Raw genomic sequence first — 16,877 nt, 5'->3', positions numbered from 1 at the left:
TCCTTAGGGTTTGTTACTTTACTTTGTTCTTTTCTTCCAAACAGGGACTGAGTCAGATACGGAATCTGGGGCCTCACTTCTCGGCAGTTGAGGAGGAGACAAGAGAAACATCAAGTGTTGGAACGAGTCATGGAGAAGCCTGCAGCAGTTAAGGGGAAAACGAGGCAATGTGGAAAGGCAACCCAGGCCACCAGGGTGGTGAGAGGCCTCTCCAAACAGCACAGCATTTAAAGCCCTCGGAGATCTGTTCCCATCAGGTGCTTCCATCGCTTCCTGCCACCGCCCTCCCCTGCAGCTCCACCTCGCCGTTTTCTATGCACACACGACTCTGCACAGTTTCCTAAGTGCCTGGTCACCATCACGGTTTCCGTGACGCTACTTATGCTGGCACCTTGGCATGGCCTTTACTCATCTCCACCCCTGGGAAAAACTCTATCACTCGTCAAGCTTCATGAAGGGTATTTTTGTGGCAAAGAATTCATTGCTGTCCCCTTAGCAGACACATACACCTCTTTGAGCATTCACATCCCTACAAAGTTTTCTTAATACCATATCACACTATGGAAATCTCACGGGTAAGCATGAGGACCCAAATTCAGGTTTGGAATTCCAGAGCGGAACACAAGTCGGCTTATGGATTTGTAAAGGGTGCCTTGAAATGCATATTGATTGAATTTATGATCCAATATTAGAAAGCAGATGGGCTACCCAGTGGCTCAGTGGTACAGAACCCTCCTGCAATGCAGGAGACGCAGGAAATGTGGGCTCAACCCCCGGGGAGGGAAGAAGGCAATGGCAACCCATCGCCATTGCCTGGCAGGAGGGCAATGGCAACCCACTCCAGTATCGTTGCCTGGAGAATCCCATGGAGAGAAGAACCTTGCAGGCTAAAGTCCACAGGGGGGCAAAGAGCTGGACACGACTGAAGCAGCAGAGCACACATATTAGAAAGCACGCTGGGTAAAAGAAGGGCCATTATATATTTATTCAGAGTCAAAACTGGAACTGAGCAGAGAAGATGGAGGCTTTTGAAGCAGTACAAAGAACTTTCTGATCGCTAGAGCTGGTTCAGTTTGGAAGTCTCTTGAAGCTGTGAGCACCCTCCCTCTGCAAATATTAAAGAGGAGGATGTGTAATCTTGGGAGATGGCACACATGACCTCAGTGATCCTCATGACACATGTTGACCTTAAGATCCTGTGAAGCATCAGGTGTGTATAGAGGAACAAATAATTGTTCAGGTTTACTAGCTTAAAAAAACATTCTCTCTCAAATCACTGAAACATGTATATTACCATATGTGAAATAGATCACCAGGCCGAGTTCGATGCATGAAACAGGGCACTCAAAGCTGGTGCACTGGGATAACCCTGAGGGATGGGGTGGGGAGGGAGGTGGGAGGGGGGTTCAGGATGGGGATGCATGTACACCCATGGCTGATTCCTGTCAATGTATGGCAAAAACCCACTACAATATTGTAAAAGTAATTAGCCTCTAATTAAAATAATTAATTTAAAAAATTCTTAGAAAACAAATACTGTATATTAACCCATATATATGGAATCTGAAAAGATTAGCATACATGATCTTATTTACAAAGCAGAACTGAGAACAACATACAGATTCCAAGGGTGAAAGGCAGGGATGGGATGCACTGGGATACTGGGATTGACATATATCCTCTATTGATATTATGTATTAAAAAGATAACTATTGACAACCTGGACTTCCCTGGCGGCTCAGTGGTAAAGAATCCATCTGCCAGCGCAGAAGACTTGGGTTCAATCCCTGGGTTGAGAAGATTCCTTGGAGAAGGAAATGGCAACCCACTCCAGTACTCTTGCCTGGAAAATGCCATGGACAGAGGCGCCTGGTGGGCTACAGTCCATGGGGTCTCAGAGAGTCGGACATGACTGAGCAACTGAAAAAATAAAGAACCTACTGTAGAGCCCAGGGAATTCTACTCAGTGCTCTGCGGTGACCTAAATGGGGATGGAATCCAAAACAGGGGGAGATAGGAATACATATGGCTGATTCACTTTGCTGTACAGTAGAAACCAGCACAACATTGTAAAGCAACTAAACTCCAATAATTTTTTTTTTTCAAAAGTTCCCTAGTAGTGCTTGGTTCTCAGCATATATAAGACTCCCTCGTAAAGCTTGTTAAAATCCTGGGCTCCACTCCCAGAAATCCTGTTCAGTAATGTGGAGGCGGTCACTGGGAATTTGCATTTTAAACAATCTCTGTGGATGATTTTGTTGGAAGTAGTTCTGGACTGGGCTTTCCAGGTGGCGCCAGTGGTAAAGAATCAGCCTGCCAATGCAGGAGACATAAGAGACAGGGGTTCTATCCCTGGATCGGGAAAATCCTCTGGAGGAGGGCATCCCACCCACTGGTGAATCTTGCCTGGTGAATCCCACGGACAGAGGAGCCTGGCGGGCTACAGTCCATGGGGTCACAAAGAGTCAGATACGACTGAAGAGACTTAGCACGCACGCATGCATGCACGCAGCTCTAGTCTATTATTGGAGAAACACTGTTTTAGAAAGTGCCAATCAATAGACCAGAGACCATGTTACTGGACACATTTCTCTCTTTTTCTTTTCTTTTAAAATATTTATTTGGCTACACCAGATCTTAGTTGCAGCATGTGAATCCTCAGTTGGAGCAGGTGGGATCTAGTTCCCTGGCCAGGGATCAAATCCGACCCCCCTGCATTAGGAGTATGGAGTCCGACTTACCAGGGAAGTCCCAACAAATCTCTCTTTATATCTCCACGAAGACAACCCATGCTTCAGGGATCTCCCAGTACATGAGTGTGAGAAGTTTACAACGTGGGCTCCAAGTCCAGGCACAGAGGCACATGAAAGTCTGCAAAGCCAGGCTGTCAGGATGCATGGAGGATGTGTTTAGAGGGTCCTGGGGAAGGCTGGGCAGGTGGGAGATAGACACGTGCACAAGACGGCTACAGCTCTCCCATCTCCAAGGACAGCTCAGTGCTCTGGGGGGGAAAGGAACAAACGATCCAGCGCGCAAGGATCATGACCCGGGAATCTCACTGATTGATCAGCTAGATGACAGATTTTGAGGCCTGTCCTTAGAGAAGTGAGACAAGGAGGTTTGTCAAGGTTGTGGGGAGCTCAAAAGCAATGATGTCACCTCTCCTCAGAGAGTAATGAAGTGGAAAAGCTCAGCTACAAAAGCACAACAAGCAGATTTTAACATACATGGAGCAGTCAATAGGAGACACACAGCCAGTGGCTGCTTGGCAGTGAGATTTCTCCAAATCAGACAACGCACAATCTGTGTGGTTTAACAGCACCCAGAGTTGATCATTTAACCCAACCCTCTGTGAATAAATGTTGGGTGAAGGGGGGCAAAAGGTTAAGAGGCTAGTATTTTGTTTTCATATAGAAACCCTTCTCTGGACTTAGTGTCAATACAGAAATCCTCCATTCAGATAGGGTAGTAGTAGAAATAGGGTAATTTCCAAGGCTGTTAAAGCTTTGAAGATGGGAGAGGAATCTGATGTTAAGAGATGACCATGGGTACTGTATCCTTCTATCCTGGACAAGGGTCCCTTCATTTTGACACTTTATCAGTGAGAGAGATGTCAAATGCAGAGGTGTGTCAAGTCTGAGAAGATCCACGCTCAAGGTTACCTGGATCCCTGAAGATGGTGGGAAACATAAGGAGTCTCCGTGTGGCGGCATCTTCTGCAGTACCCACGCAGCGTTCATTCTCAGAATAGCCTCCCAGAGAAAGGATGGAAGCATGAAAAAACAGTGTTTCCCAAACGAATATTCTTAGAAATGTTCAGAAAGGTTCTTATCAAATGTATTGAATTTCCTAGAAAGGACAGCATAATGGGACTTCCCTGGTGGTCCAGTGGTTGAGAATCCAGCTTGCAATTCAGGGGTTGTGGGTTCAATCCCTAGTTGGGGAACTAAGATCCCTCATGCACCATAACCAGAGAATCCAGGCACCACAACAAAAGACCTCGTGCAATGCAATGAAGATCCCGTTGTGTGCCACAACCGAGACCTGACACAGCCAAATAGATTATAAATAAATGAATATTTTTAAAAAGAGAAAAGACGGTGTAAGGACAGATCATGCTAGAATCTCAGAAGCCCTTCGATCTTGCGTGGTTTGTGTGAATGTCAATGATCGCATTCATCATCACCATCATCACCAACACCGATATTGTTAGCATCATCACATGTTCTGCTCCCAGTGGAGGAAAAAGCCAGAAATAGTGAATCTGCCTTATTAGTTTCTTGCGGGTAATTCTTTCATAGTAACGGGGAGTCCCTTCGTTGCTGAATTAAGACTGTATCAATTAGCTGGAGCACAGAGCAGAGGGCAGTGAGCTGGCTTATCTCACAATGGGTGCCTTGGGCACACCCCGTTGTGCTCATCCTAGCGTACCTGGGACTTTAAAAAAAAAAAGGTTCCACTTTTCCATTTGGCAACAAATATTTTATCTTAAAAATTACAAGGCTCACAGGGTAAGTATGATTTCGCCCGTGTGAATCCACTGATTACAGGTTATTGAAGCTAATCAGTAAAAATGAGGAATGGGATTAAGAAACAATTTCTTTCCTTCCCATGTACGATCTGCTTGGCACCTGAATTCTGGGTTCTGTCCTCTCTCAGCCTGTGCTCTCCTCTAGCTTGGGGCCTATTACACCTTTTCCTCTACACTGTCCTTTGACATATTTTTTCCCTGTCCTGCTCTTCCTTGTCCTAAGGAAGATGCTAAGTGGCTCTGACCTATTCCTAGCACAGACAGGTGGTGCATCGTAGATGCAGAAGATACAGAAATGTGGTCCAGGCGCAGCCGTGAAACACCCAGATCCCAGCATGCCTCTCTCCCTGACATCAATATCCTCACTGATATCCATTCTAAACATCCCTGTCTTCCCTTCAGAGTACTCCATGTACCGCTTGATCTGCATTGCCTCAGCCCTGGCTTTATCAACTACACATTGCCAACGAAACGGTCTTATTCACCAGACAAGAAGTGGGTCTCATTTTTCTCTCTAAAGACAAACTTTTTTCTTACACTTAAAGGTCTTCTGCCTGAAAACACAGCCATGTTTCAGCACATAGTTCCAAAACAGGTGTTGGCTAATTCAGTAATTAGTATGCACATCTAACTCCATGCAGCCTCCGTTGATCTCTCAATTATAGTTAGTGGGTCCTCTGAAGTTTGTGGTAGTTAATTAGAGCATTATTGAACAGTTGGGCTCGAGAGCTGAGCTCTGCCATCAGCCTCCAGCCTGGTCCCAAGCCCTGAATGCTGGGACCGGGCCTTGACTGGGGAAGCGCTAGTCTGCAGGGTGACCCGGTGCTAGGAGGGCTTTTACTGTCTTTTGAATAACAGCTGGAGGGAGGCTTCTTTTATGAGTGGAGAATAATGGCCACATTCTTTATTCTGTCCCACCCTTGACAGGAAAATTCACATTCCAATGGTGATCTGTTTCAAAAATGTCTCCTTGGGGGGGTGGAAAAGATACCTTCAACATTCAAAAAAGAGGATAATGGCTCCAGGTGGGCTCTGGAAAGTCAAAACCTAAGGTGAACACATGAGTTACAGATCATTCTCCCTGCCCCTCTTCTGCTGCTTCGCCGTGACTAGGCTCCCAGAAGACCTTGGGAGGGGCAGAGAGAGACAGTGGCCAGGAGCGTGTAGGGACCCAGGCAAGGTAAACAGGGCACAAAATTCCAGAATGTGATTTGGAAACGGTGGCCTCTGAATAACGGAGGTATCATGTCATCTGAAACATCTGAGTCTGACTTTCCAAAACTCCTAATTGCCCCAGTTCTGTTCTGAATGCAGCCCATGAATATTAGAGCAAGCATGCCCTCACCACTCTAAGACAAAGAGACAAGCATGGCTTTGCCGATGGAAGGGCGGGAGGTGCTCGGGGGATTGGAGGCCAAGGAGGATGGAGCATTACTGATTGTGGTCACGGTCTGTGCTTTCCAGGGAGGATTCTCCTCTCTGTTCAAATCTAGCTTCCATGCTGTTCTTCCAAATTCATCGAGCCAAAAGGGTCACCACTCTTTTCTTGGCAAGCAGTGAGGTGTATTATTCTGCAACCCACCCACCATTGCAGGGATGGAATGGGAGAGGCAGGATCTGGGCTGGTCCACTGAGTCGGTATTCATCTCTCTCCACCTCTCTTCCCTAACACCCCCTACCACTCCCAAGGTTCTCCCAGCTTGGTCAGGAATGTAAAGGCAATGGAAAGACACACACATCTCAAAAGTTTGAAATGAACTTCATACCTCGGAGTTATTGGGGGTCTGGCTCCAGAGCCCTGCAATGAAGTGAACATCAAAATAGAACCAGTCACACAATTTTTTGGTTTCCCAGTTCATAATATATCATAGTATATTAAGTGTACAATAGCCTTTTGTTTAAAAAACTTACATACTTTAATTTAAAAATTTGCTGTCATTTAGTCACTGCTGCTGCTGCTGCTAAGTCGCTTCAGTCATGTCCGACTCTGTGAGATCCCATAGATGGCAGCCCACCAGACTCCAACATCCCTGGGATTCTCCAGGCAATAACACTGGAGTGGGTTGCCATTTCCCTCTCCAGGGGATTTTCCCAATCCAGGGACTGGCAGGGAGATTCTCTACCACTGAGCCACCAGGGAAGCCCAATTTAAAAATGCTTTATTGCTTAAAATGCTAACCATCATCTGAGTCTTCAGTGATTCATCATCCTTTTCTTGGTAGATGGTTTGACGTATCTCGAGAATTAGCAAAATGTGACACAGAGGCGTGAAGTGAGCAAAGGCTGGGGGGAAAATGGTGCTGACAGAGTGGCTTGATGCAGGGTTGCCACAACAAACCTTCAACCTGTAAAAAATGCAGTATCTGCAAAATGCAACAAATCAAGGTGTGCCTGTGCTGGAGATGAAATGGGTACGGTGGAAAGAAGGCTGCATTTGCCAGGATACGATCTCCACACGGCCACTGTATGAGCTTATTATGTAGGTCACATGACTTCTCTCCAACACATCTGAAAAGTGAAAATTGGCATAACGTGCCCTTCAGAAGCAGTTAAGCAGAGGTGAGGTTATCAACCATCTCCCTGGGAAGGGCGTGAGTAGAGACAGTATGGGAAATGATGTTAGAAGGCAGAGAACTGGTTCTTCTCTCCACTCTGTTCAGTGAGGGATCCTTAGGTGAGTCTTCACTGATATGGGTGTCAATTCCTCTAGCCACAAACAGGAAAAATAGCAGGATCCATCCAATACATCCCACAGAACCAAGGTGAAGACTAAATGTGATAATTATGTGAAAATACTGTGAGAGCTGTAAAGGGTGACATAAACAAATGTTTAGTACAGGCTGGAGTGAGGCGGATGAGTGATCAAGTGGCTGCACTGATTGCCAGGAAGCTAGGGAGAAAACTTTGAGAGTTCGTGACGCTCATCTACACAACAGCCTCAGAGGCCGACATCAGACAATTTACAATTCAGAGCTCTCCTGGGCTTGCAAGAGCCTTTGAAGTGAGGGAGCCTCCCCACCTCAGTTCCACTTTGCTGTACTGTGAACATAAAGAGCTCTTGCCAGATTCTCACCAGGCTCTCTATGCATCAATTCCTATACTAGGGAACAGCGTAGGAGAGCTCATCAAAGGTTCTAGGAATTTCATCTTGGTCACCACTTTTCCCTCCATCAAGCATCCTTTATAAAGGCCAAGCCATGAAGCAGGTACTAGATGTCTTTACATCCTATCTATCTGAAGCTAGGATGTGGTCAAAGGCTCTCCTGACACCCTTCCAGGCTAAGATGTGCTATTTCAGAATTCTATAAGCCCCTATCAGAAATTCAGTGAATAGATAATAATTAGACTCCGTGATGGAGAAGGCAATGGCACCCCACTCCAGTACTCTTGGCTGGAATATCCCATGGATGGTGGAGCCTGGTAGGCTGTAGTCCATGGGGTCGCTAAAGAGTCGGACACGACTGAGCGACTTCACTTTCACTTTTCACTTTTCACTTTCATGCATTGGAGAAGGAGGTGGCAACCCACTCCAGTGTTCTTGCCTGGAGAATCCCAGGGATGGTGGAGCCTGGTGGGCTGCCGTCTATGGGGTTGCACAGAGTCGGACACGACTGAAGCGACTTAGCAGCAGCCGACTCTGTAATGTCAATGGAGGTCTGTTGTTCAGTTGTTAAGTCGTGTCTGACTCTTTTTGACCCCATGGGCTATAGCCTGCCAGGCTCCTCTCTCCATGGGATTCTCCAGGCAAGAACACTGGAGTGGGTACCCATTTCCTTCTGCAGGGAATCTTCCCGACCCAGGAACTGAACCCACATCGCCTGCACTGGCAGGTGGATTCTTTACCAGGGAGTCACCAGGGAAGGCCCCAGTGGAGGATCACTAAGCATTAAACACTGGAGGGCCATCATTTCAGTTAAAAAAGACTGAGTGCTGACTACGTGCTAGGTTCTGGGGCAGCAGCACTGACTCCCTTTACCTCTCCAGGGATCGAGGTTGAGGAAGTCCAATTTGTGAGGTTATCAGTACAAATACACCTGGATTGTTGTGTTCTCATGCTGATGTTCATAATGCCCTATGGGGTAGGCAGAGAAGACCCTAGCATCCCCCGTTTAAAGATGAGGAAACCACCATCTGCAGAGGTTAAAGTCACATACTTAGTAAGTGCTGGAGTCAAGACTGTTACACACACTCTGAGGGGTGTGTGTCTACTGTAACAGGTTTATTGAGGTAACGTCAGCATGCAATAAACTGTACATATATAAAGTGTCCATTTGATCAGTTCTGATATGTAGTCACCTGTGAAGACACCACTACAATCAAGAGAAAGAACACTGCCATCGCTCTCTCCAGAGTTTTCTCACGAGCCCTTGTAATCTCTCCTTTTTGCCTGCCTCCACCCTTCAAGGAATTACGTGATCTGTTCTCCGTATCTAAAAATGAGTTGGCTTTTTCTAGTACTTTATATAAATGGAATCATATACTAAGAACTCTTTCTTGCTGGGCTCCTCTCACTTAGCATAACTATTCTGAGATTCATCTAACATTGCTGCATGTATCGCTAGCTCACTTCTTTCCACTGCCAAGGTGTATTCCACTGTGTGGACGCACCACAATTGGTCTTGATTTGATGTCCAAACAAATGTTTTAATGGCTTTGCTCAGAAAAGGGGGGGGAAAAGGGAAAATAAGGGCAATTCCCTCTACTTCTGCGCCAACTGTAGATGATAACAATTCACGTCTGTTCCTCAGATAGCTCCTGATTAAATGGTCACGTCAGAGATGCACAGACCACAGCATCAGGAAGCATCACTGAGAGGAGGTCTTATTGAGACCTGTGCATCAAGACGACAGTTTCTTTGCTTGCAGACAAGGAGAACTCACAGAGGCATAAACAATGGAGAACTTTGGAAAAAATTATGAGAGCAATTTAGCAGTGGATAATTAGATATCTTTTGCAGGGTGTTTGGGAAATTAAATTAGCTTTTTTTTTTTTCAATGAAGGTTTGGGGGGAACACTTCATAAAAAATATTTCTGTGACTGATTGTTTTTCTAATATTCTCTGCCTCTCTTTCTTGCACATTCAGGGAAGTGGCACTTTTTGCCCTCAGCGGTGGCAGCCAATCATAGCCTATAATTGCATTCACTGCATAAATTGTCAGTGTCATGAATAATAAAATTAGTTTAAATAAACCCCCAGCCGCAATCACAAATAACTATCTGGTAGAGGATCCTCTGTCCTTTCATTCTAGGGGAAAGGGCCAGTGTAATCTCTGTAGTTAAATTCTCAAATTAAAATGAAGATATAATTATTAGAGGGAGAGGGCTGGCAACGGAGGGGGATGCTCTTTGATGCTCAGCAGCTTCATGAGAGATCTGGCCTCCCGCCTGGACCCTCAGGGAGCCTGGTACCTATGCTGGACAGCCATGGCTAGCAGTGATGGCCCAGAAAGGGTTTGCACTGCCCCGGTGACCTCAGCTTTCCTATAGGAGGATCTAGGGGGAGAGGTTTGAGACCCAAGGCTGGTCAAGTTCTTCACTCTCTTGCTGTGTCCTAATGAAATGTCTCCACATATTACCTGGTGGCCCCAAGCTACTTCTGAAAACTACCCCCACTGGTCTGGCACTCTGATCATCGAAAAATGCTGGCCAGTTTTCAAGGGAATCTCTTGAAGAACTCTCCCATTGAATAGCGATCAACTCCTTAAGCTTCCTACTACTTGACTGTGCATAAAGGTGTTTTGGGAGTTTTGGAAGTCCTAGCTCAGATTCTTTTTTTCCAAACTTTTTATTTTGTATTGGGGTACAGCTGATTAACAATGTTGTGAGAGCTTCAGGTGCACAGTCAAGGGACTTAGCCACATACATATGTGTGCTAAGTCACTTTGTGACCCCATGGACTGTAGCCTGCCAGGCTCCTCTGTCATGGGATTCTCCAGGCAAGAACACTGGAGTGGGTTGCAATGCCTTCCTCCAGAGGATCTTCTTGACCCAGGGACCGAAACTACACCTCCTGTGTTAACAGACAGGTTCTTGACCTGCTTGGGAAGCCTAGCCATACATACACATTCTCCCCGAAACTTCCTCCCCATCCAGGCTGCCACATGACATTGAGAGAGTCCCCTGTGCTCCACAGTAGGTCCTTGTTGACTATCCATTTTAGATATCCAGCCAAGCTTTGGTTTGACAGTATGACTCATAACCTCAAAAACCTTTGGAGACTACATTTAGACATCTGAGTGGACTCCATCAGCTCCTCTCTTTCTTTACACACCCTTTGCAAAAGCTCTGCCCTCTGTAGATGTTTCAGAAGCTGCTAGAGTGAGTGAGACAGGAGCCGGCAATCCCACTCTTAAAGTCGGACCGCCTCTCGCCCACAGCATCCTCAAGCTGGAAGGCTGCCCCATCACTGTCCCCACGGCGGCCTGCCTGTGCCCTGGATTCTCCCATCACCCTCCTGTCTGCTTTCCTCAGCATGGCTTCTGTTTATATCACATGATTTTCCCAAACGCAGTCCTTCTCACGCTGACCCCAGCCCCCCGACTGAGCCAGTTGTCAGGGTGAGTCTCACCCCTTCTGCCCCCCACTCCCCTTATCCCACTCCTGAGCCCCCTCTACTGACTTTATGTAATGAGGTTTATTGTTTGTGCTTAGCAGTTTTCAAAGCCCCATCACCCTCTTTGAGTTCGCCCTCAGATCTTTAGCTTGCCAAAGAGGTGGGCTTTTGAAGCTCCCTTCATTAATTCAGTAACTAGCTTCTGCATTTAATGGCACACGGGTTTGAAGTGTACATAAGCCACAGTGGAAACATCTGAGAAGCGTCCCAAGATACCGCAAATTATAAAGGCTGATTAGGAAATAGCATGGCGCTCTATCTTCTCCTGCCTTAGAACTTGATTCCTTATATCAAAAAGATTCCAGGATATCAAAATATCACTGTCTGACTCTGATAATGACTTCCCAGAGTTTCAGACATTGGTGGAACAGAGACTTAATTTTAATTATTAGCAGCTCTGTTGTTGTTGTTTTTGTTGTTGTTTTTTAATCTTCAGTGCCTGGAAAGGACAGGGGAGCTGGGAAGAAGGATGATGAGGAGAAGGAGGCAGATGACATAGCTATGCAACCCTGCTGCCTTCCACAGGTCTCACTCCGCCTGGATGGAGGGGTTCCTGGGCTGCAGATGTAGGCGCTTCTCTGTTGCTAGTCTGTCTTGCTGGCACTAATGCTCCAGGCACAAATGCCAGGAGTTGATCCCTGAGAAGCCACGCGGGCTAACAATCAAGGCAAATGCGCAGACGTCAGAAACCACACGGAAGCAACTGAGTTTCCAAATCCAGCCTTGACCAGCTGGATTATAACCTGCTGAGGCTACAGCCACGGCAGGGGTGGAGGTGATGCCGGGGCAGCTGCAGTGGTGGGCGGAAGCCAGGCCTCTCCCCCACTTCAGTGAGGTCCCCGTTATCCCTGAAAGAGGACCATGATCCTTGGGAACTATGGCTCAGGGAAAGGAATCTTATCTAAGACCACCTGAGAGTGTCTGCAAAAGTGAGGCTGGGTTTGACGTTCTTTAGGGAGTCACCTGTTATATCCAAAGTCCTCACCACCCCTGGGAGCGGCTGATGCTCTTTACTGTCCTCCCACACCGACCCAGTCTCTGACCCAGAGGCCTGGATGCTGGTCCTGACCCTACCAGCATCAGACACAGCCTGAGGGAGATCACAGAGCCCCCCTTTGTCTTCAGTGGCCTTGGCAATTTCCAACGATTTTTTTTTTTTAAGTAGTGGAAGTATTTTCTTCTTCAAATGAAATCTGACATGCATGCTCACTATTTACAATAGCTGAGAGGGGCTTCCCTGGTGGTACGAGGTCCCTGCTGGCTCTGTTTCTCTTGGACCCCCTCCTACCAGCCGCCCCAGCAGAGGCTGAGGGACCTCAGGGCACCCCAGCCCTCCTCAGAACCTACCAGAAAAACGAAGCACTAAACTATCCTCATAAGTGCTTCTGGCTGTAACATCTATGACTTGATTTTAATCTGCACCATTTAGGACGCACTCAGGAGGGGCCCTGAGAGAGGCACATGGCAGACTTTTTCCCTTGGAAAAATCAGCCACCACTTATCCTTAAGGAGGAAAAAAGATGCCAATGCTGAGAAAATGATTTCCCTTTTCACAACCTTATTATGAATGCTGAGCATAGCTGGAGGCAAGGCAAGGCTGTGTGTGTGTGAGTGTATAAGTGCATGTGAGTATATAAGTGCATGTGAGTGTATGTGTGCATGTAAGTGTGTATATGAGTGCATAAATGTTTGTATAAGTGTGTGTATGTATATGTGTGTGTATAATTGTAAAAGTATGTACAAGTGTATGTATAATTATGTGTATGTGTGTGTGTCTGTATGTGTGTATATAAGCATGTGTATAAGTGTATGTATAAGTGTGTGTGTATCACAACAAACTGTGGAAAATTCTTCAAGAGTTGGGAATACTAGACCACCTTACCTACCTCCTGAGAAATCTGTAGACAGGTCAAGAAGCAACAGTTAAAATGGACATGGAACAACAGACTGGTTCCAAATCAGGAAAGGAGTACATCAAGGCTGTATACTGTCACCTTGCTTGTTTAACTTCTATGCAGAATACATCATGCAAAACGCCAGGCTGGATGAAGCACAAGCCGGAATCAAGATTGCTGGGAGAAATATCAATAACCTCAGATATGCAGAATGGCACCAGAACTAAAGAGCCTCTTGATGAAAGTGAAAGAGGAGAGTGAAAAAGTTGGCTTAAAGCTCAACGTTCAGAAAACTAAGATCATGGCATCTGATCCCATCACTTCATGGCAAATAGATGAGGAAACAATGGAAACAGTGACAGACTTTATTTTTTTGGGCTTCAAAATCACTGCAGATGGTGATTGCAGCCATGAAATAAAAAGACACTTGCTCCTTGGAAGAAAAGCTATGACCAACCTAGAGAGCATATTCAAAAGCAGAGACATTACTTTGCTGACAAAGGTCCATCTAGTTTAAGCTATGATTTTTCCAGTAGTCATGTATGGATATGAGAGTTGTACTATAAAGAATGCTGAGCGCTGAAGAATTGATGCTTTTGAACTGTGGTGTTGGAGAAGACTCTTCAGAGTCCTTTAGACTGCAAGAAGATCAAACCAGTCAATCTAAAGGAAATCAGTCCTGAATATTCAATGGAAGGACTGATGCTGAAGCTGAAACTCCACTACTTTGGCCACGTGATGCGAAGACTTGACTCATTTGAAAAGACCCTGATGCTGGGAGAGATTGGGGGCAGGAGGAGAAGGGGATGACAGAGGATGAGATGGTTAGATGGCATCACCGACCCAATGGACATGAGTTTGAGCAAGCTCTGGGAGTTGGTGATGAACAGGGAAGCCTGATGCGCTGTAGTCCATGGGGTCACCAAGAGTCGGACATGACTGAGAGACTGAACTGAACTGAAGGGTGTGTGTGTATACATGGTATGGATGTGTGTGTGGTGTGTGTGTGTGTATACGTGGTATGGATGTGTGTGGTGTGTGTGTGTGTGTGTACGTGGTATAGATGTGTGTGTGTGGTGTGTGTGTACGTGGTATGGATGTGTGTGTGTGTACGTGGTATAGATGTGTGTGTGGTGTGTGTGTGTATGTGGTATGGATGTGTGTGTGTGCGTGTGTGTACGTGGTATGGATATGTGTGTGTGTGTATGTACGTGGTATGGATGTGTGTGTGTGTGTACGTGGTATGGATGTGTGTGTGGTGTGGGTATGTGTGTGTGTATATGTGGTATGGATGTGTGTGTGTGTGTGTATATGTGGTATGGATGTGTGTGTGTGTGTGTACGTGGTATGGATGTGTGTGTGTGTACGTGGTATGGATGTGTGTGTGTGTGTACGTGGTATGGATGTGTGTGTGTGTATGGTGTGTGTGTGTGTGGTGTGTGTGTGTGTGTATGTGGTATGGATGTGTGTGTGTGTGTGTGGTGTGTGTGTGTGTATGTGGTATGGATGTGTGTGTGTACATGGTATGGATGTGTGTGGTGTGTGTGTGTGTGTGTGTGGTGTGTGTGTATGTGGTATGGATGTATGTGTGTACGTGGTATGGATGTGTGTGTGTGTGTGGTGTGTGTGTGTGTGGTGTGTGTGTGTGGTGTGTGTGTGTGGTGTGTGTGTGGTGTGTGTGTGTACGTGGTATGGATGTGTGTGTGTGTGTGGTGTGTGTGTGTATGTGGTACGGATGTGTGTGTGTGTGGTGTGTGTGTGGTGTGTGTGTACGTGGTATGGATGTGTGTGTGTGTGTGTGGTGTGTGTGTGTATGTGGTATGGACGTGTGTGTGTGTGTGTGTGTGTACGTGGTATGGCTGTGTGTGTGGTGTGGGTGAGCAGGTGTGGTTGACGACTCAACTCTCTCAGCTCCTCTGGTCGTGTCTGCAGCAACAGGGCAGGGACTGCAGCCAGATTGCAGCTTTGTGCCCCGGGCACTGCAGGCACGTTGACCCCAGGGTGGCCAAGGGGCTGAGAATCCCTTCATATCCCATGAGAGTGGAGGGAACCCATCAGGTCTCCCGTGTGAACTGGAGAGACTCAAGTCAAGACTGTCTGGGTGACAAACCCACCTCTGGGCACACGTGTGCAGCCTGACACCCCAGCCCTGGGTCCGGGCTGGGCCACTGCTGAGTGTTCCAACCACCTGTCCAGACACACTTTCACCATCTCCCTCCCCGCACGGCTGTTTCCATGCAGGGGAGGAATTTTGGCGCTGCAGTAATTTCCCTCTATTGTCTGGCACCCCTGCTTTCACATCAGAGAACTATAGGAAGAGAACCGTATTCTCCCAAGCAGATTTCAGCATTTAGGGGACAAATAAATCCACTCACAGCCCAGGCTTCCCCCACTTCCCTTACACCACTCACAACAATTCAGATAAACACCTTTTCAAATGGCGCTTCTCCTGTAATTTCACTTCCTTTAAAAACAGTGATGGGGTTATGTCTGCTGCCCTGAAACGTCTATCATGCGTTTATTTTATCCAGCTCAGTGCTAGGCAGCAATTAGCAAAGGGAACACTAATTAGGTTTTACAATGTAATATGTGTCCCCCTAAACTTAAGTCATAGCATTTTAAGCTCCTAACGATTGCAAGGTCACTCCTCTTTTCTTCATAATAGCAAGGATGCTAATAAGTGCATTTGGTATGCATGGGGATGCCCTTGTTTTCTCTTGGGGCTTATTAGCATTTATTGGGGACACTTTTCTTAATTTGTTGCTGAACTCATGCCCTAAACAGAACCAGTGAACCAATGAACTGAAAGGCTAAAATTTTGAACTCTAGAGGAATAGATCCTCTCTATAGCCTGGCTATCTGGGTTACTATGAGAAAGTCAACTTGTTTCCCCACCTGATTTCCAAGCTTCACATCCCTATATGTCCAGTCGTCTCAGCCAGCCAACCATCTCCCACCTGCAAATGTATTTCAACTTGTCCCTTCCTGCCAAGACAAATGTTATACTACTAAACTATGTATGTTATAAATGCCTTAACATTCAGAGTTTCAGGGTTTGATCCTGTTGCCAGGATACTCTGGGTGCAGATACTGTTTCTAGAATCAGTTTCTATTTCTTAGACTGGAAGCTCTCAGGAGGCGGAATGCAAACCCATGAGATAGTCTCTGGGCAGATTGAGCCCAGAGTCACACATAACTCAGTGCTCTGTGTGGGCTCTGGGCGCTGCTGCAGAGAATGAGGCAGTGGGCACGTCAATGCTGAGCTTCCAGCAGCCTCAGCAGAATTCTCCCCGGTGCAGCTGCAGGAAGACATGACAAAACGTATTTCCAGGGCTGACATGCCCAAACCATCACGTCGAGGTCGACCTCAGAGGATGATGTGATTCTGAGAGACACTGATGGGAATCAGCCTTCCTGTCTTCCTTCTAACAGAGTGAAAGGAAGTGATGAATGGAGGTTTATATATGCAAACTAGAGAAAGCTAGGGTTATCTTAATTTATTTCTTTGTTTGGTCAGTATTTATCCTTGTGTAGGGATGTAGTGGGGAACAAAATAGGCCAGGTGTGTTTTGTGCCTCTCGAGTCTATCTTGCAGTGTGAGGAGACCATGTTAGTGGGAGTTGCTCAGTCGTATTCAACTCTTTGCAACCCCGTGGACTATAGCCTATCAGGCTCCTCTGTCCATGGGATTCTCCAGGCGAGAATACTGGATTGGGTTGCCATTGCCTTCTCCAGGGAATCTTGCCGACCCAGGGATCAAACCCAGGTCTCCTGCATTGCAGGTGGATTCTTTACCTTCTGAGCCATCAGGGAAGCTCATAGAGTGAGCTGCTAATTC

Source organism: Capricornis sumatraensis, chromosome 8 (assembly GCF_032405125.1).
Source record: "Capricornis sumatraensis isolate serow.1 chromosome 8, serow.2, whole genome shotgun sequence".
Classification (NCBI taxonomy): Eukaryota; Metazoa; Chordata; class Mammalia; order Artiodactyla; family Bovidae; genus Capricornis; species Capricornis sumatraensis.
The sequence above is the reverse complement of the archived record's forward strand: the minus strand, read 5'-3'. Positions refer to the sequence as shown.